We start from the raw sequence: 21,019 nt of genomic DNA on the forward strand, positions 1-21,019 counted from the left end.
GTGCTCACCAGAGGTAGCCTGACTGCCATTAGGTACCGAGATGAGATCCTCAGATCCCTTGTGAGACCATATGCTGGTGCGGTTGGCCCTGGGTTCCTCCTAATGCAGGACAATGCTAGACCTCATGTGGCTGGAGTGTGTCAGCAGTTCCTGCAAGATGGAGGCATTAAAGCTATGGAGTAGCCCACCCGTTCCCCAGACCGGAATCCGATTAAGCACATCTGGGACATCATGTCTCGCTCCATCCACCAACATCACGTTCCACCAGACTGTCCAGGAGTTGGCGGACGCTTTAGTCCAGGTCTGGGAGGAGATCCTCATCAGGAGCATGCCCAGGCATTGTAGGGAGGTCATACAGGCATGTGGAGGCCACACACAATACTGAGCCTCATTTTGACTTGTTTTGAGGACATTATATCAAACTTGGATCAGCCTGTAGTGTGTTTTTCTACTAATTTTGTGTGTGACTCCAAATCCAGGCCTCCTTTGGTTAATAAATTTGATTTCCATTGATGATTTTTGTGTCAGCACATTCAACTTTGTACACAACAAAGTAATCAATGAGAATGTTTCATTCATTTAGATCTAGGATGTGTTATTTGAATGTTCCTTTTTATTTAGTTTAAGTTCACATTTTTAAAGCTGACAGAACCTACAATAAAAAAATACAATTAAAATCTGTGTTTTCATAATGCAGTCCTCCATATTTCTAACAGTCTGTTTATATGTCTAAATGACACCAAGACTCCCTCTCACCACATATTTCTCTCTTCATCCTCCTTTCTTCCTGCATTCATCTGAGTGATGGAGCTCCAGCACTGCAGTTTACACTGTAACCATTCAGGTGATTTTTCTTTTTTCCCAGATTTGAATAGTTTCAGAATCAGATTTATTGGCCAAGTATGTTCACACACACAAGGAACTTGTTCCAGCTGTTAGTGACTCTCTAGTGTTAACAATATACAGCTACATATCATTTACAGAGAACAATAGTATACACAGTATACATAGACTATACAAGGACATTTCTATACAGTGTGCTTTACAGTGTTATTTCCAGAATAGCAGTAAGCAACACTATACAGATTAAATATTGTGCAACCACAGCAGTGTTTAACATGAACTCAGTAATGGTGCAGTGATGCAGTGACTGTAGGATAAGAGATTATCTTATGTTTATCATTAGTATCTATGGCCTGTTGCTGATGATGGTGATCAGCTGTTCATGAAGATGCTGGCCAGAGGGTAAAAACTGTGTTTGGGTCTGACAGTCTTAGTAGCGGCTGAAAGAATTTCTCCGCCCGTTTTCTGGTTCTTGAGCAGTACAAGTCCTGAAAGGAGGGCAGAGAATCACAGATGATTCTCTCAGCTGTCCTCACTGTTCGCTGCAGTCTGTTCCTGTCCTGCTTTGTGGCTGCTCCAAACCAGACAGGGATGGATGTACACAGGATGGATTCGCACTGCAGTGACTACAGTGTAGAACTGGCTCAACAGCTTCTGAGGCAGACCCAACTTCCTCAGCTGATGCAGAAAGTACATCCTCTGTTGGGCCTTTTTGAGGATGGAGATGTTCCCACTTCAAGTCATGAGAAATGGTGGTACCCAGGAACCTGAATGGTCTCTGTAGCTGACATAGGGTTGTTGAGGATAGTGAGGGGCAGCAGAGCTGGGGGTGTTTCCTAAAGTCCACTCTCATCTCTACAGTCTTGAGCGTGTTCAGCTCCAGGTTGTTCTGACTGCACCAGAGTACTCTCCGGTCCGCCTCCTGTCGACATAATCGTCATCGTCCCAGATGAGTCCGATGACTGTAGCGTCATTTGCAAACTTCAGGAGTTTAGCAGACGGGTAATTTGAGGTGCAGTCATTGGTGTAGAGAGAGAAGAGCAGCGGGGAGAGAACACATCCTTGAGGAGCACCAATGTTGAGAGTCTGTGTGCAGGTGCATGAGTTTCCCCAACTGCACCCGCTGCTTCCTGCCTGACAATGGTGTTGAACGCCGAGCCGAAGTCAAGAAACAGAATTCTTGCATATGTCCCTGGGCTGTGGAGATGTTGCAGGATGTAATGCAGATCCATGTTGACCGCCTTATCCACTGACCTGTTTCCTTGATATGCAAATTGTAGAGGGTCCAGCAGGTGTCCTGTAACATCCTTCAGGTGGGACAGCACCAGACATTTAAAGGACTTCATGACCACTGTTGTTAGAGCGACAGGCCTGTAGTCATTCAGTCCTGTGATGGAGGATTTCTTGGGGACTGGGATGATGGTGGAGCGTTTGAAGCAGGAAGAATCTTCACACAGCTCCACAGTGATCTGTTGAAAATGTTTGAGAAGACTGGAGCCAGTTGTACAGCACAGGTTTTAAGGCAGGAAGGTGAAACACCGTCTGGGCCTGGTGCTTTCCTGATCTTTTGTCTCTGGAAGAGTCGGCTCATATCAACTTCACATACCTTCAGAGCAGCTTGAGTGGTGGGGGGGTTGATAGAGGTGCGATGCTGGTTGTAGATTCCGTTGCAGAGTTTGGAAATGAGTGAATGTGTCTCTCCTAAATCTACAATAGAAGTCGTTCAGGTCGTCAGCCAGGCCTTTGTTTGCCACAGCAGGGGGTGGGGGGTCTTCTGTAATTAGTAATGTGTTGAAGACCTCTCCACACTGATCCAGGGTCGTTGGCTGAAAGCATTTTTAGCCACTCTGATCTCCTCTGTCAGTGTGTTCCTGGCCTTTTTACACAGATTTCTGTAGGCTTCTGCTTTAGCCTGACTAAGCTGACTCAGTTTAGTCCATTGCTTGTTATTGCTGAATGTGCAGGTGGTCTTGGTTGGCACACACAGCTCTTCACAAAAGCCCCGATGTAAGAAGTCACAGTGTCAGTCATTACAGCCAGGTTGTCAGTAGCAGCTTCGAAAACACTCCAATCAGTGCAGTCAAAACAGTGCTGCAGTTCTTGCTTTGCTTCTCTGGTTCACTTTTTCACCGTCTTCACTACAGGCTTTGCAGATTGAAGTTTCTGCTTGTAGGTTGGAATCAGTGATCAGTGTCCCAAAGCTGCATGTGGGACAGAGCAATAGGCATCCTTCAGTACAGTGTAGCAGTGGTCTAGTGTGTTAATATCCCTGGTGGGACAATTAACGTGTTGCTTATATTCTGGAAGTTCGTGGTGAAGTTTTGCTCTGTTAAAGTCCTCGAGAATAATGAAAAGTGAGTCTGGATATTTTTGTTCCGGACTAGTTTTTCGCTCCGCCAGGTTTTGCAGTGCGTCGTTCACGCTGGCTTGAGGTGGACTGTAAACACCGAGCAGAATGAATGAAGAAAACTCCCGCGGTGAATAAAAAGCTTTACAGTTTATAAAGTGTGAGTCTCCAGGTTAGAGCTGCAGTGTTTATTCAGCACTGAGACATCTGTACACCAACCTTCGTTAATAGGAAAGCAGATTCCTCCGCCTCTCGCTTTCCCCGGTAGCTCCGTCACACGGTCTGCTCGGTGTAGATGAAAGCCCGGCAGATGTAGCGCGCTGTCCGGGATGGACTCGCTGAGCCAGGTCTCAGTGAAGCAGAGGGCAGCTGACCGGGCCAAACTCTTGTTAGTCCCGTTGAGGAGAAGTTGTTCATCCTCTTTGTTGGGTAAAGAGCGGAGGTTCTCTAGATGAACAGACGGGAGAGCGCTTCTGAATCCTCGCTGTCGGAGCTTTAGGTCCACTCGTCCCCCGCCTGCGTCTCCTGCGCGCTCCCCACAGAGCCGCCGCTCCTCCAACAATTAACTCCAAAAAACTGTCCGCGTTCTCGAAAACTGGCGAAACCCTTTCAGATGTGGACTGTCTTGTGTTAAGCAGTTGTCCTCTGGTGTAAATAATGGGGTCTGACCTGCAGGAAGCACAAAAAAACAAGTGAAAACATACAAATGACCAGAGAGCTCTGTGCCGAGGCAGCCACTCGCGGCGCCATCTTGAAAACCCTCTAGTTTTATGCCTTTTGCAGGTTCTCCTCTTCCTTCTCTTTCTCTTTCTTTCTACAGGAGATTCTGCTGCAAACCCTTCTGCAGTCTGCAAGTTTAAGAGCTTTAAGTTTAAACTGCAAATATAAAAATACATGTATTATATGAGGTCAACACTGAGAAAGCTCCAGCTTTAAAAGACTGAGACGAGACTAATGCTAACGTTAGACAGTGAGGCTGTGTCCCAAACAGCACACTTTGCACTTTCCCACTACTGACAGCACTTCTAACTGTGGTGTACCATTTTTACACACTATTTAGAGCCGTATGAAGTTCGGGACGAGGCCACAGTCTAACTTGATGTTTCAGTGTGCTTTCTACCAGCTTGAGCACAGTGTGAACGTTTGCTAACCCAAACCCAGAACAGTACCATAACAAGACGTTACACACCTGCTGTTCTCTTAGCTATATATTGTTAGATTTCACTTCAAAGGCAGAAACATGTTTTTGGAGAGGTAGGGTAGTGCACTATAGGCCCCTGTGGTGCGGCCTAAGCTCTTGGCATTTGTTTTTCTGACATTACTTTTACTTTTACACTTTAAGTCATTTTCAAACCAGTACTTTTATACTTTTACTTGAGTAAAAAGCTCAAGTTGATACTTAGACATCTATAGACGTCTTTTTAAACCCTAGTATCTCCACTTCCACCTGAGTAATGAATGTGAATACTTTTGATTCCCATTCATCCTACCTGGTTCCTACGCCAATTGGTTATTGTAGTAAAGCTAAACATATATTCCACATTAGACTCCTCTGTAGAGTTGGTGATAAGAACCAGGGGTTATCATGTTTACAGCACAGCCCCACTCCTTGTAATAGCTGTCAGGTGAGCCTCCTCCTGTTCTTGTGAAAGTGTAGTCTCTATGTGTGGAGCTGTGCCTTAGCTTGGTTCAGGGCAGGCAAATACAGGAACCAGTTCCATTTCAAATGATCAGCTTTTAACAAAGCTGCTTTTGAGTTGATTCTGAGCTTAGTCAAGAGCTCTCCAACTTCACATTTCTTAATACTTCATGTGGTTTTGTAAACAATGTACAGTATTTCTCCACCAGCTAGTGCTCTCTAAATTGTTCTTTTTTTAATTGATGTATTTCACAGTTTACATAATTGATGTAATAACACTTTAAGAATACTGTTGTTCTGTTAACTCTACATTTGCTATTCAATAAACTACTTTAAACTTAATGGTAAGAGTTGTATATTTGACTTTTCCTAAGTATTTTATATTTATGCCATGTGTACCACCCAAGTTTCTCTCCATCCTGCAACAATTGCATGAAACAGTTTGGAGGTATTCCACTTTCTATGCCTTCAATAAATTCTCACACTGTCCTGGGATGAAGGAATCTCACACACTGACATTCTCTCAATGACCAACACCATCTGTATTGAAGCAGCGTCGGAGAAAAAGCGTCTGCGCTGGGTGGGCCACATGATTCGTATGTCTGGCTATGGCCTCCCTCACCAAATACTGTACGGGTAACTGAACAACTCAAAACGAGCTGCTGGCGGTCACTGCAGGACTAGACCAAGGAACATCAATCCAAGCCATCTTGAGGCCCTAGCACTCAACAGGACAACATGGCAAACCGTCTGTAGAACAAATAAACGCCATCTTTCTGCAGAGGAGGACTGTTGGTATCGCCCCGACATCAGGGTACCTTTGCTCCATCTGTGGTCGAGGGTGTGGCTCTAAAATCGGCCTTCATGGTCACATGTGAAATATTAAATCGAGGGAACGATTTATTAAGCCAAGAGAACAATTTATACATTAAGGGAATGATTTATTTATTCACTGTTGGTACAATTTATAAGGACAGGGAATGTTTTATCAAAGAGATGGAAAATAAATCTTTTTTTATAGTTTCTAAATATAATATTTCTGCCTTGATCATGTAGGGGCTCCAGATACACTATATGTCCAAATGTGTGTTTGGACAGATAGTTACTCCACCAAAAGCAGGACGAACTGTTTTTAATGCTCCTGATTTTGGAAGAAACGATGAATATGAGCAGGTGTCCCAATATTTCTGTCCAAAAGCTCCCACTGCTCCCATGGTAACGCTCCCGTTACCATGTTTCCCACGAGCTCGCATTGTGAGCGCAGCGCAGCGTCAGAGTTCTACGCGGCTGGAATCGAACGCGGAGCTGCAGTCGTTAACCGAACCGACCCAACGAGCTGCGCTAAACCTGAGCTCCGTCTCCCGGCGCTGATGAACTTACTCAAGAGACTGCTTTCGTTACTTCTGCAGGTGTGGAGATGCACGGCAGAGGTCAGCCGTCGATGTGGAGGTCCTGACCGCTGCTGAAAGTAGGTTGTACGCAGCCACAGGCTCCTTTACACAACTTTGCAGAAAAGCTAGCCTAACTCGCTAGCTAACCAGTTAGCACTACTAGCTAGCTGTTGACTAGATCGCAGAGTTGACCACGCCCACGCGAGTTACGTAGCGCCAGATACACGATTTAGAAATGAACTTTTCTTAATATAGTTTAATATTCTCAGCAGCACTGCTAATAAACAGAACACAAGCTCAACTACACACTGTTAGAGGTGTTTATCAGGTGGTTGCTATAGGGTTGCTAGGGAGTTGCTCGGTGGTTACTATGTTAGAGGGAGTTTTTGCTGAACACTTTCCTTTTTTCTCTTTACATGCTGTTTGAGTCCCCGTTTCTAAAAAGGGATACTGACTGACCTTCACCACAATCTCCCTGTAAGTTCATAATGCAGTCCTCCATATTTCTAACAGTCTGTTTATGTTATATAGAGTTATATATCACATATTTCTCTCTTCATGCTCCTCTTTCTACCTGCATTCATCTGTGTGATGGAGCTCCAGCACTGCAGTTTGCAGTGAAACCTCCAGAAGGAGCAGTTGGAGATTTCCCACAAGGTGATTTTTCTCTTCTTTTCCCTGATTTTAGCCACACCCACATTTGTAGACATGTGAACCCTCTCTTTATTTACCTGGAATGTGTTTATATAGAATCTGCATAGTCTGTGTTTGAGATGCTGTATTATCTGTATGACATGTTAATTTAAAGTATACTTTATTATCCCAAAATAATAAAGATACCTAAGATACAAAAATAAAAATAAAGTCTATGTTTTTATGAGTTTTTGCTGAACACTTTCCTTTTTTCTATTTACATGCTGTTTGAGTCCCCGTTTCTAAAAAGGGATACTGACTGACCTTCACCACAATCTCCCTGTAAGTTCATAATGCACTCCTCCATATTTCTAACAGTCTGTTTATGTTATATAGAGTTATATATCACATATTTCTCTCTTTATGCTCCTCTTTCTACCTGCATTCATCTGTGTGATGGAGCTCCAGCACTGCAGTTTGCAGTGAAACCTCCAGAAGGAGCAGTTGGAGATTTCCCACAAGGTGATTTTTCTCTTCTTTTCCCTGATTTTAGCCACACCCACATTTGTAGACATATAAACCCAACCTTTATTTACCTGGAATGCATTTATATACGTAGAATCTTTGTAGTCTGTGTTTGAGATGCTGTATTATCTGTGTGACATGTTAATTCAAAGTATACTTTATTATCCCAAAATAATAAAGATACCTAAGATACAAAAATAAAAATAAAATCTGTGTTTTATGAGTTTTTGCTGAACACTTTCCTTTTTTTCTCTTTACATGCTGTTTGAGTCCCCGTTTCTAAAACGGGATACTGACTGACCTTCACCACAATCTCCCTGTAAGTTCATTATGCAGTCCTCCATATTTCTAACAGTCAGTTTATATATAGTGTAAATGACACTAAGACTCCCTCTCACCACATATTTCTCTCTTTATCCTCCTCTTTCTACCTGCATTCATCTGTGTGATGGAGCTCCAGCACTGCAGTTTACAGTGTAACCTCCAGAAGGAGCATTTAGAGATTTCCCACAAGGTGATTTTTCTCTGTTCTCAAATTTGAATAGTTTTATGCAGAATCTATGTAGTCCATTTATGTTTTACAAACTTTTCATGATTATTACAATATGTAAAAGCTGACAGAACTGAAAAAAGTAACTGAAACATTTTGCACAATGACAAAATATTAAATATATTATACAAATACTGATCTAGATTCCTTTTTTCTATAGATTCATCATCAAGGATTGAATTTTTCAACAGTCTTTACATGTTTGAGTTCACATTTTTAAAGCTGACAGAACCTGAAATACAAAAATAAAAATAAAATCTGTGTTTTTATGAGTTTTTGCTGAACACTTTCCTTTTTTCTCTTTACATGCTGTTTGAGTCCCCGTTTCTAAAAACGGATACTGACTGACCATCACCACAATCTCCCTGTAAGTTCATAATGCAGTCCTCCATATTTCTAACAGTCTGTTTATATGTAGTGTAAATGACACTAAGACTCCCTCTCACCACATATTTCTCTCTTCATCCTCCTCTTTCTACCTGCATTCATCTGTGTGATGGAGCTCCAGCACTGCAGTTTACAGTGTAACCTCCAGAAGGAGCATTTAGAGATTTCCCACAAGGTGATTTTTCTCTTTAATCAGATTTCATGCTGAATCTATGTGGATCCACAATGCCTGACCCATCATTGAGCTTGCTTGGGAACATTTTACTGGACACTGGGTATTAATAAAGTAAGAATGTGTTTGTACTTACCTGAACCTGCTCCTCAATGACTTCCTGGGGGACTGGCGCCCCAGCCAGCTCCCTCTCTTATTGTAGCCATTGGGCCCTCGGCTCACCAATGTGTGGGAGGGTGTTCTCTTCTTCTGGGATACCTGTGGGGGAGAAGAAGGTTAAGTTATTCATTGTAAAGTGATGATACTTACCTGCATTGTGCACAAGAATAACATGAAATGTCTGTATATATTCTGTGAACAGTAATCCCGGGTTTATATGTTGGTATTTTCTGTTTTTACCCTGTCTGTAGTAATGGTAGAGGCCAGGCTGATTAGGGACGGAGCTACAGATTGAAAAGTGGGAAGTGGGAGACTTAGGGGGGGCCTGTTTTAGAGGGAAAGTGTTGTGTAGACAGTCCTGTGGCTGTAGACTAATTCTGGCTGATGTCAAGTCAGTAAAACTTACTATATGTACTGTGGGAAATCTTGTGAGACTAGAGTCCTTTAAAGTCATTTAATTTTCTTTTTCTACAGTTTTTCTTTTCTGTTTTTTTTTGGTATGAGGTGAACATTCATAAAAAGCACTTGGGATTTCGAACTTACCTGGCAGTGTTCGGCTGTCTTCAGGTGGTGAACCCCGTTTCCATTCCTGACACATGACGACACAGAAATCCATCTTCAGAAGTCTCCACTATACTTTCAGAAAACATTACATTTTTCAACATTTTCAAGCAATGTAAGTTTTAAGGCTGCAATTTAGAATAGAACAACACACTGTATTTTAATTTTTACTGACCAGTGTTTTTTTTTTTTCTGGACATGATGTTTGAGTCCACATTTCTGAAGCTGACAGAACCTAAAATCCAAAAAATAAATAATAATAAGTCATAATACAGTACATCACATATGCAGTAGTGTATATGTCTAAATGAGTAAGAGTATATGTCTAAACTGCATAAGACTCCCTCTCACCACATATTTCAATCTTCATCCTCCTCTTTCTACCTGCATTCATCTGTGTGATGGAGCTCCAGCACTGCAGTTTACAGTGAAACTTCCAGAAGGAGCAGTTGGAGATTTCCCACAAGGTGATTTTTGTCTTTTCCCATATTTGAATAGTTTTATGCAGAATATATGTAGTCCTCATTATGTTTATAAAAACTTCAAAATACATTTATGTTTTACAAACTTTTCATGATTACTACAATTTGTAAAAGCTGACAGAACTGAAAAAGTAACCGCACAGCCCTCCATGTGCTCACCAGAGGTAGCCTGACTGCCATTAGGTACCGAGATGAGATCCTCAGATCCCTTGTGAGACCATATGCTGGTGCGGTTGGCCCTGGGTTCCTCCTAATGCAGGACAATGCTAGACCTCATGTGGCTGGAGTGTGTCAGCAGTTCCTGCAAGATGGAGGCATTAAAGCTATGGAGTAGCCCACCCGTTCCCCAGACCGGAATCCGATTAAGCACATCTGGGACATCATGTCTCGCTCCATCCACCAACATCACGTTCCACCAGACTGTCCAGGAGTTGGCGGACGCTTTAGTCCAGGTCTGGGAGGAGATCCTCATCAGGAGCATGCCCAGGCATTGTAGGGAGGTCATACAGGCATGTGGAGGCCACACACAATACTGAGCCTCATTTTGACTTGTTTTGAGGACATTATATCAAACTTGGATCAGCCTGTAGTGTGTTTTTCTACTAATTTTGTGTGTGACTCCAAATCCAGGCCTCCTTTGGTTAATAAATTTGATTTCCATTGATGATTTTTGTGTCAGCACATTCAACTTTGTACACAACAAAGTAATCAATGAGAATGTTTCATTCATTTAGATCTAGGATGTGTTATTTGAATGTTCCTTTTTATTTAGTTTAAGTTCACATTTTTAAAGCTGACAGAACCTACAATAAAAAAATACAATTAAAATCTGTGTTTTCATAATGCAGTCCTCCATATTTCTAACAGTCTGTTTATATGTCTAAATGACACCAAGACTCCCTCTCACCACATATTTCTCTCTTCATCCTCCTTTCTTCCTGCATTCATCTGAGTGATGGAGCTCCAGCACTGCAGTTTACACTGTAACCATTCAGGTGATTTTTCTTTTTTCCCAGATTTGAATAGTTTCAGAATCAGATTTATTGGCCAAGTATGTTCACACACACAAGGAACTTGTTCCAGCTGTTAGTGACTCTCTAGTGTTAACAATATACAGCTACATATCATTTACAGAGAACAATAGTATACACAGTATACATAGACTATACAAGGACATTTCTATACAGTGTGCTTTACAGTGTTATTTCCAGAATAGCAGTAAGCAACACTATACAGATTAAATATTGTGCAACCACAGCAGTGTTTAACATGAACTCAGTAATGGTGCAGTGATGCAGTGACTGTAGGATAAGAGATTATCTTATGTTTATCATTAGTATCTATGGCCTGTTGCTGATGATGGTGATCAGCTGTTCATGAAGATGCTGGCCAGAGGGTAAAAACTGTGTTTGGGTCTGACAGTCTTAGTAGCGGCTGAAAGAATTTCTCCGCCCGTTTTCTGGTTCTTGAGCAGTACAAGTCCTGAAAGGAGGGCAGAGAATCACAGATGATTCTCTCAGCTGTCCTCACTGTTCGCTGCAGTCTGTTCCTGTCCTGCTTTGTGGCTGCTCCAAACCAGACAGGGATGGATGTACACAGGATGGATTCGCACTGCAGTGACTACAGTGTAGAACTGGCTCAACAGCTTCTGAGGCAGACCCAACTTCCTCAGCTGATGCAGAAAGTACATCCTCTGTTGGGCCTTTTTGAGGATGGAGATGTTCCCACTTCAAGTCATGAGAAATGGTGGTACCCAGGAACCTGAATGGTCTCTGTAGCTGACATAGGGTTGTTGAGGATAGTGAGGGGCAGCAGAGCTGGGGGTGTTTCCTAAAGTCCACTCTCATCTCTACAGTCTTGAGCGTGTTCAGCTCCAGGTTGTTCTGACTGCACCAGAGTACTCTCCGGTCCGCCTCCTGTCGACATAATCGTCATCGTCCCAGATGAGTCCGATGACTGTAGCGTCATTTGCAAACTTCAGGAGTTTAGCAGACGGGTAATTTGAGGTGCAGTCATTGGTGTAGAGAGAGAAGAGCAGCGGGGAGAGAACACATCCTTGAGGAGCACCAATGTTGACGGTCTGTGTGCAGGTGCATGAGTTTCCCCAACTGCACCCGCTGCTTCCTGCCTGACAATGGTGTTGAACGCCGAGCCGAAGTCAAGAAACAGAATTCTTGCATATGTCCCTGGGCTGTGGAGATGTTGCAGGATGTAATGCAGATCCATGTTGACCGCCTTATCCACTGACCTGTTTCCTTGATATGCAAATTGTAGAGGGTCCAGCAGGTGTCCTGTAACATCCTTCAGGTGGGACAGCACCAGACATTTAAAGGACTTCATGACCACTGTTGTTAGAGCGACAGGCCTGTAGTCATTCAGTCCTGTGATGGAGGATTTCTTGGGGACTGGGATGATGGTGGAGCGTTTGAAGCAGGAAGAATCTTCACACAGCTCCACAGTGATCTGTTGAAAATGTTTGAGAAGACTGGAGCCAGTTGTACAGCACAGGTTTTAAGGCAGGAAGGTGAAACACCGTCTGGGCCTGGTGCTTTCCTGATCTTTTGTCTCTGGAAGAGTCGGCTCATATCAACTTCACATACCTTCAGAGCAGCTTGAGTGGTGGGGGGGTTGATAGAGGTGCGATGCTGGTTGTAGATTCCGTTGCAGAGTTTGGAAATGAGTGAATGTGTCTCTCCTAAATCTACAATAGAAGTCGTTCAGGTCGTCAGCCAGGCCTTTGTTTGCCACAGCAGGGGGTGGGGGGTCTTCTGTAATTAGTAATGTGTTGAAGACCTCTCCACACTGATCCAGGGTCGTTGGCTGAAAGCATTTTTAGCCACTCTGATCTCCTCTGTCAGTGTGTTCCTGGCCTTTTTACACAGATTTCTGTAGGCTTCTGCTTTAGCCTGACTAAGCTGACTCAGTTTAGTCCATTGCTTGTTATTGCTGAATGTGCAGGTGGTCTTGGTTGGCACACACAGCTCTTCACAAAAGCCCCGATGTAAGAAGTCACAGTGTCAGTCATTACAGCCAGGTTGTCAGTAGCAGCTTCGAAAACACTCCAATCAGTGCAGTCAAAACAGTGCTGCAGTTCTTGCTTTGCTTCTCTGGTTCACTTTTTCACCGTCTTCACTACAGGCTTTGCAGATTGAAGTTTCTGCTTGTAGGTTGGAATCAGTGATCAGTGTCCCAAAGCTGCATGTGGGACAGAGCAATAGGCATCCTTCAGTACAGTGTAGCAGTGGTCTAGTGTGTTAATATCCCTGGTGGGACAATTAACGTGTTGCTTATATTCTGGAAGTTCGTGGTGAAGTTTTGCTCTGTTAAAGTCCTCGAGAATAATGAAAAGTGAGTCTGGATATTTTTGTTCCGGACTAGTTTTTCGCTCCGCCAGGTTTTGCAGTGCGTCGTTCACGCTGGCTTGAGGTGGACTGTAAACACCGAGCAGAATGAATGAAGAAAACTCCCGCGGTGAATAAAAAGCTTTACAGTTTATAAAGTGTGAGTCTCCAGGTTAGAGCTGCAGTGTTTATTCAGCACTGAGACATCTGTACACCAACCTTCGTTAATAGGAAAGCAGATTCCTCCGCCTCTCGCTTTCCCCGGTAGCTCCGTCACACGGTCTGCTCGGTGTAGATGAAAGCCCGGCAGATGTAGCGCGCTGTCCGGGATGGACTCGCTGAGCCAGGTCTCAGTGAAGCAGAGGGCAGCTGACCGGGCCAAACTCTTGTTAGTCCCGTTGAGGAGAAGTTGTTCATCCTCTTTGTTGGGTAAAGAGCGGAGGTTCTCTAGATGAACAGACGGGAGAGCGCTTCTGAATCCTCGCTGTCGGAGCTTTAGGTCCACTCGTCCCCCGCCTGCGTCTCCTGCGCGCTCCCCACAGAGCCGCCGCTCCTCCAACAATTAACTCCAAAAAACTGTCCGCGTTCTCGAAAACTGGCGAAACCCTTTCAGATGTGGACTGTCTTGTGTTAAGCAGTTGTCCTCTGGTGTAAATAATGGGGTCTGACCTGCAGGAAGCACAAAAAAACAAGTGAAAACATACAAATGACCAGAGAGCTCTGTGCCGAGGCAGCCACTCGCGGCGCCATCTTGAAAACCCTCTAGTTTTATGCCTTTTGCAGGTTCTCCTCTTCCTTCTCTTTCTCTTTCTTTCTACAGGAGATTCTGCTGCAAACCCTTCTGCAGTCTGCAAGTTTAAGAGCTTTAAGTTTAAACTGCAAATATAAAAATACATGTATTATATGAGGTCAACACTGAGAAAGCTCCAGCTTTAAAAGACTGAGACGAGACTAATGCTAACGTTAGACAGTGAGGCTGTGTCCCAAACAGCACACTTTGCACTTTCCCACTACTGACAGCACTTCTAACTGTGGTGTACCATTTTTACACACTATTTAGAGCCGTATGAAGTTCGGGACGAGGCCACAGTCTAACTTGATGTTTCAGTGTGCTTTCTACCAGCTTGAGCACAGTGTGAACGTTTGCTAACCCAAACCCAGAACAGTACCATAACAAGACGTTACACACCTGCTGTTCTCTTAGCTATATATTGTTAGATTTCACTTCAAAGGCAGAAACATGTTTTTGGAGAGGTAGGGTAGTGCACTATAGGCCCCTGTGGTGCGGCCTAAGCTCTTGGCATTTGTTTTTCTGACATTACTTTTACTTTTACACTTTAAGTCATTTTCAAACCAGTACTTTTATACTTTTACTTGAGTAAAAAGCTCAAGTTGATACTTAGACATCTATAGACGTCTTTTTAAACCCTAGTATCTCCACTTCCACCTGAGTAATGAATGTGAATACTTTTGATTCCCATTCATCCTACCTGGTTCCTACGCCAATTGGTTATTGTAGTAAAGCTAAACATATATTCCACATTAGACTCCTCTGTAGAGTTGGTGATAAGAACCAGGGGTTATCATGTTTACAGCACAGCCCCACTCCTTGTAATAGCTGTCAGGTGAGCCTCCTCCTGTTCTTGTGAAAGTGTAGTCTCTATGTGTGGAGCTGTGCCTTAGCTTGGTTCAGGGCAGGCAAATACAGGAACCAGTTCCATTTCAAATGATCAGCTTTTAACAAAGCTGCTTTTGAGTTGATTCTGAGCTTAGTCAAGAGCTCTCCAACTTCACATTTCTTAATACTTCATGTGGTTTTGTAAACAATGTACAGTATTTCTCCACCAGCTAGTGCTCTCTAAATTGTTCTTTTTTTAATTGATGTATTTCACAGTTTACATAATTGATGTAATAACACTTTAAGAATACTGTTGTTCTGTTAACTCTACATTTGCTATTCAATAAACTACTTTAAACTTAATGGTAAGAGTTGTATATTTGACTTTTCCTAAGTATTTTATATTTATGCCATGTGTACCACCCAAGTTTCTCTCCATCCTGCAACAATTGCATGAAACAGTTTGGAGGTATTCCACTTTCTATGCCTTCAATAAATTCTCACACTGTCCTGGGATGAAGGAATCTCACACACTGACATTCTCTCAATGACCAACACCATCTGTATTGAAGCAGCGTCGGAGAAAAAGCGTCTGCGCTGGGTGGGCCACATGATTCGTATGTCTGGCTATGGCCTCCCTCACCAAATACTGTACGGGTAACTGAACAACTCAAAACGAGCTGCTGGCGGTCACTGCAGGACTAGACCAAGGAACATCAATCCAAGCCATCTTGAGGCCCTAGCACTCAACAGGACAACATGGCAAACCGTCTGTAGAACAAATAAACGCCATCTTTCTGCAGAGGAGGACTGTTGGTATCGCCCCGACATCAGGGTACCTTTGCTCCATCTGTGGTCGAGGGTGTGGCTCTAAAATCGGCCTTCATGGTCACATGTGAAATATTAAATCGAGGGAACGATTTATTAAGCCAAGAGAACAATTTATACATTAAGGGAATGATTTATTTATTCACTGTTGGTACAATTTATAAGGACAGGGAATGTTTTATCAAAGAGATGGAAAATAAATCTTTTTTTATAGTTTCTAAATATAATATTTCTGCCTTGATCATGTAGGGGCTCCAGATACACTATATGTCCAAATGTGTGTTTGGACAGATAGTTACTCCACCAAAAGCAGGACGAACTGTTTTTAATGCTCCTGATTTTGGAAGAAACGATGAATATGAGCAGGTGTCCCAATATTTCTGTCCAAAAGCTCCCACTGCTCCCATGGTAACGCTCCCGTTACCATGTTTCCCACGAGCTCGCATTGTGAGCGCAGCGCAGCGTCAGAGTTCTACGCGGCTGGAATCGAACGCGGAGCTGCAGTCGTTAACCGAACCGACCCAACGAGCTGCGCTAAACCTGAGCTCCGTCTCCCGGCGCTGATGAACTTACTCAAGAGACTGCTTTCGTTACTTCTGCAGGTGTGGAGATGCACGGCAGAGGTCAGCCGTCGATGTGGAGGTCCTGACCGCTGCTGAAAGTAGGTTGTACGCAGCCACAGGCTCCTTTACACAACTTTGCAGAAAAGCTAGCCTAACTCGCTAGCTAACCAGTTAGCACTACTAGCTAGCTGTTGACTAGATCGCAGAGTTGACCACGCCCACGCGAGTTACGTAGCGCCAGATACACGATTTAGAAATGAACTTTTCTTAATATAGTTTAATATTCTCAGCAGCACTGCTAATAAACAGAACACAAGCTCAACTACACACTGTTAGAGGTGTTTATCAGGTGGTTGCTATAGGGTTGCTAGGGAGTTGCTCGGTGGTTACTATGTTAGAGGGAGTTTTTGCTGAACACTTTCCTTTTTTCTCTTTACATGCTGTTTGAGTCCCCGTTTCTAAAAAGGGATACTGACTGACCTTCACCACAATCTCCCTGTAAGTTCATAATGCAGTCCTCCATATTTCTAACAGTCTGTTTATGTTATATAGAGTTATATATCACATATTTCTCTCTTCATGCTCCTCTTTCTACCTGCATTCATCTGTGTGATGGAGCTCCAGCACTGCAGTTTGCAGTGAAACCTCCAGAAGGAGCAGTTGGAGATTTCCCACAAGGTGATTTTTCTCTTCTTTTCCCTGATTTTAGCCACACCCACATTTGTAGACATGTGAACCCTCTCTTTATTTACCTGGAATGTGTTTATATAGAATCTGCATAGTCTGTGTTTGAGATGCTGTATTATCTGTATGACATGTTAATTTAAAGTATACTTTATTATCCCAAAATAATAAAGATACCTAAGATACAAAAATAAAAATAAAGTCTATGTTTTTATGAGTTTTTGCTGAACACTTTCCTTTTTTCTCTTTACATGCTGTTTGAGTCCCCGTTTCTAAAAAGGTGACTGACCTTCACCACAATCTCCCTGTAAGTTCATAATGCACTCCTCCATATTTCTAACAGTCTGTTTATGTTATATAGAGTTATATATCACATATTTCTCTCTTTATGCTCCTCTTTCTACCTGCATTCATCTGTGTGATGGAGCTCCAGCACTGCAGTTTACAGTGTAACCTCCAGAAGGAGCAGTTGGAGATTTCCCACAAGGTGATTTTTCTCTCCTTTTCCCTGATTTTAGCCACACCCACATTTGTAGACATATGAACCCTCCCTTTTTTTACCTGGAATGCATTTATATACGTAGAATCTTTGTAGTCTCTGTTTGAGATGCTGTATCATCTGTGTGACATGTTAATTCAAAGTATACTGTATTATCCCAAAATAATAAAGATACCCAAGATACAAAAATAAAAATAAAATCTGTGTGTTTATGACTTTTTGCTGAACACTTTCCTTTTTTTCTCTTTACATGCTGTTTGAGTCCCCGTTTCTAAAACGGGATACTGACTGACCTTCACCACAATCTCCCTGTAAGTTCATTATGCAGTCCTCCATATTTCTAACAGTCAGTTTATATATAGTGTAAATGACACTAAGACTCCCTCTCACCACATATTTCTCTCTTCATGCTCCTCTTTCTACCTGCATTCATCTGTGTGATGGAGCTCCAGCACTGCAGTTTGCAGTGAAACCTCCAGAAGGAGCAGTTGGAGATTTCCCACAAGGTGATTTTTCTCTTCTTTTCCCTGATTTTAGCCACACCCACATTTGTAGACATATGAACCCTTAATTTATTTACCTGGAATGCATTTATATACGTAGAATCTTTGTAGTCTGTGTTTGAGATGGTGTATTATCTGTGTGACATGTTAATTCAAAGTATACTTTATTATCCCAAAATAATAAAGATACCTAAGATACAAAAATAAAAATAAAGTCTATGTTTTTATGAGTTTTTGCTGAACACTTTCCTTTTTTCTCTTTACATGCTGTTTGAGTCCCCGTTTCTAAAAAGGGATACTGACTGACCTTCACCACAATCTCCCTGTAAGTTCATAATGTAGTACTGCATATTTCTAACAGTCAGTTTATGTATAGTGTAAATTACACTGAGACTCCCTCTCACCACATATTTCTCTCTTCATCCTCCTCTTTCTACCTGCATTCATCTGTGTGATGGAGCTCCAGCACTGCAGTTTGCAGTGAAACCTCCAGAAGGAGCAGTTGGAGATTTCCCACAAGGTGATTTTTCTCTGTTCTCAAATTTGAATAGTTTTATGCAGAATCTATGTAGTCTGTGTTTGAGATGCTGTATTATCTGTGTAACATGTTAATTCACAGTATACTTTATTATCCCAAAATAATAAAGATACCTAAGATACAAAAATAAAAATAAAATCTGTGTTTTATGAGTTTTTGCTGAACACTTTCCTTTTTTTCTCTTTACATGCTGTTTGAGTCCCCGTTTCTAAAAAGGGATACTGACTGACCTTCACCACAATCTCCCTGTAAGTTCATAATGCACTCCTCCATATTTCTAACAGTCTGTTTATGTTATATAGAGTTATATATCACATATTTCTCTCTTTATGCTCCTCTTTCTACCTGCATTCATCTGTGTGATGGAGCTCCAGCACTGCAGTTTACAGTGTAACCTCCAGAAGGAGCAGTTGGAGATTTCCCACAAGGTGATTTTTCTCTCCTTTTCCCTGATTTTAGCCACACCCACATTTGTAGACATATGAACCCTCCCTTTATTTACCTGGAATGCATTTATATACGTAGAATCTTTGTAGTCTCTGTTTGAGATGCTGTATCATCTGTGTGACATGTTAATTCAAAGTATACTGTATTATCCCAAAATAATAAAGATACCCAAGATACAAAAATAAAAATAAAATCTGTGTGTTTATGACTTTTTGCTGAACACTTTCCTTTTTTTCTCTTTACATGCTGTTTGAGTCCCCGTTTCTAAAACGGGATACTGACTGACCTTCACCACAATCTCCCTGTAAGTTCATTATGCAGTCCTCCATATTTCTAACAGTCAGTTTATATATAGTGTAAATGACACTAAGACTCCCTCTCACCACATATTTCTCTCTTCATGCTCCTCTTTCTCCCTGCATTCATCTGTGTGATGGAGCTCCAGCACTGCAGTTTGCAGTGAAACCTCCAGAAGGAGCATTCAGAGATTTCCCACAAGGTGACTTTTCTCTTCTTTTCCCTGATTTTAGCCACACCCACATTTGTAGACATATAAACCCTCCCTTTATGTACCTGGAATGCATTTATATACGTAGAATCTTTGTAGTCTGTGTTTGAGATGCTGTATTATCTGTGTAACATGTTAATTCACAGTATACTTTATTATCCCAAAATAATAAAGATACCTAAGATACAAAAATAAAAATAAAATCTGTGTTTTATGAGTTTTTGCTGAACACTTTCCTTTTTTTCTCTTTACATGCTGTTTGAGTCCCCGTTTCTAAAACGGGATACTGACTGACCTTCACCACAATCTCCCTGTAAGTTCATTATGCAGTCCTCCATATTTCTAACAGTCAGTTTATATATAGTGTAAATGACACTAAGACTCCCTCTCACCACATATTTCTCTCTTTATCCTCCTCTTTCTACCTGCATTCATCTGTGTGATGGAGCTCCAGCACTGCAGTTTACAGTGTAACCTCCAGAAGGAGCATTTAGAGATTTCCCACAAGGTGATTTTTCTCTGTTCTCAAATTTGAATAGTTTTATGCAGAATCTATGTAGTCCATTTATGTTTTACAAACTTTTCATGATTATTACAATATGTAAAAGCTGACAGAACTGAAAAAAGTAACTGAAACATTTTGCACAATGACAAAATATTAAATATATTATACAAATACTGATCTAGATTCCTTTTTTCTATAGATTCATCATCAAGGATTGAATTTTTCAACAGTCTTTACATGTTTGAGTTCACATTTTTAAAGCTGACAGAACCTGAAATACAAAAATAAAAATAAAATCTGTGTTTTTATGAGTTTTTGCTGAACACTTTCCTTTTTTCTCTTTACATGCTGTTTGAGTCCCCGTTTCTAAAAACGGATACTGACTGACCATCACCACAATCTCCCTGTAAGTTCATAATGCAGTCCTCCATATTTCTAACAGTCTGTTTATATGTAGTGTAAATGACACTAAGACTCCCTCTCACCACATATTTCTCTCTTCATCCTCCTCTTTCTACCTGCATTCATCTGTGTGATGGAGCTCCAGCACTGCAGTTTACAGTGTAACCTCCAGAAGGAGCATTTAGAGATTTCCCACAAGGTGATTTTTCTCTTTAATCAGATTTCATGCTGAATCTATGTGGATCCACAATGCCTGACCCATCATTGAGCTTGCTTGGGAACATTTTACTGGACACTGGGTATTAATAAAGTAAGAATGTGTTTGTACTTACCTGAACCTGCTCCTCAATGACTTCCTGGGGGACTGGCGCCCCAGCCAGCTCCCTCTCTTATTGTAGCCATTGGGCCCTCGGCTCACCAATGTGTGGGAGGGTGTTCTCTTCTTCTGGGATACCTGTGGGGGAGAAGAAGGTTAAGTTATTCATTGTAAAGTGATGATACTTACCTGCATTGTGCACAAGAATAACATGAAATGTCTGTATATATTCTGTGAACAGTAATCCCGGGTTTATATGTTGGTATTTTCTGTTTTTACCCTGTCTGTAGTAATGGTAGAGGCCAGGCTGATTAGGGACGGAGCTACAGATTGAAAAGTGGGAAGTGGGAGACTTAGGGGGGGCCTGTTTTAGAGGGAAAGTGTTGTGTAGACAGTCCTGTGGCTGTAGACTAATTCTGGCTGATGTCAAGTCAGTAAAACTTACTATATGTACTGTGGGAAATCTTGTGAGACTAGAGTCCTTTAAAGTCATTTAATTTTCTTTTTCTACAGTTTTTCTTTTCTGTTTTTTTTTGGTATGAGGTGAACATTCATAAAAAGCACTTGGGATTTCGAAC

The sequence above is a fragment of the Salminus brasiliensis genome, chromosome 6, assembly GCF_030463535.1.
Source record: "Salminus brasiliensis chromosome 6, fSalBra1.hap2, whole genome shotgun sequence".
NCBI classification, from domain to species: Eukaryota; Metazoa; Chordata; class Actinopteri; order Characiformes; family Bryconidae; genus Salminus; species Salminus brasiliensis.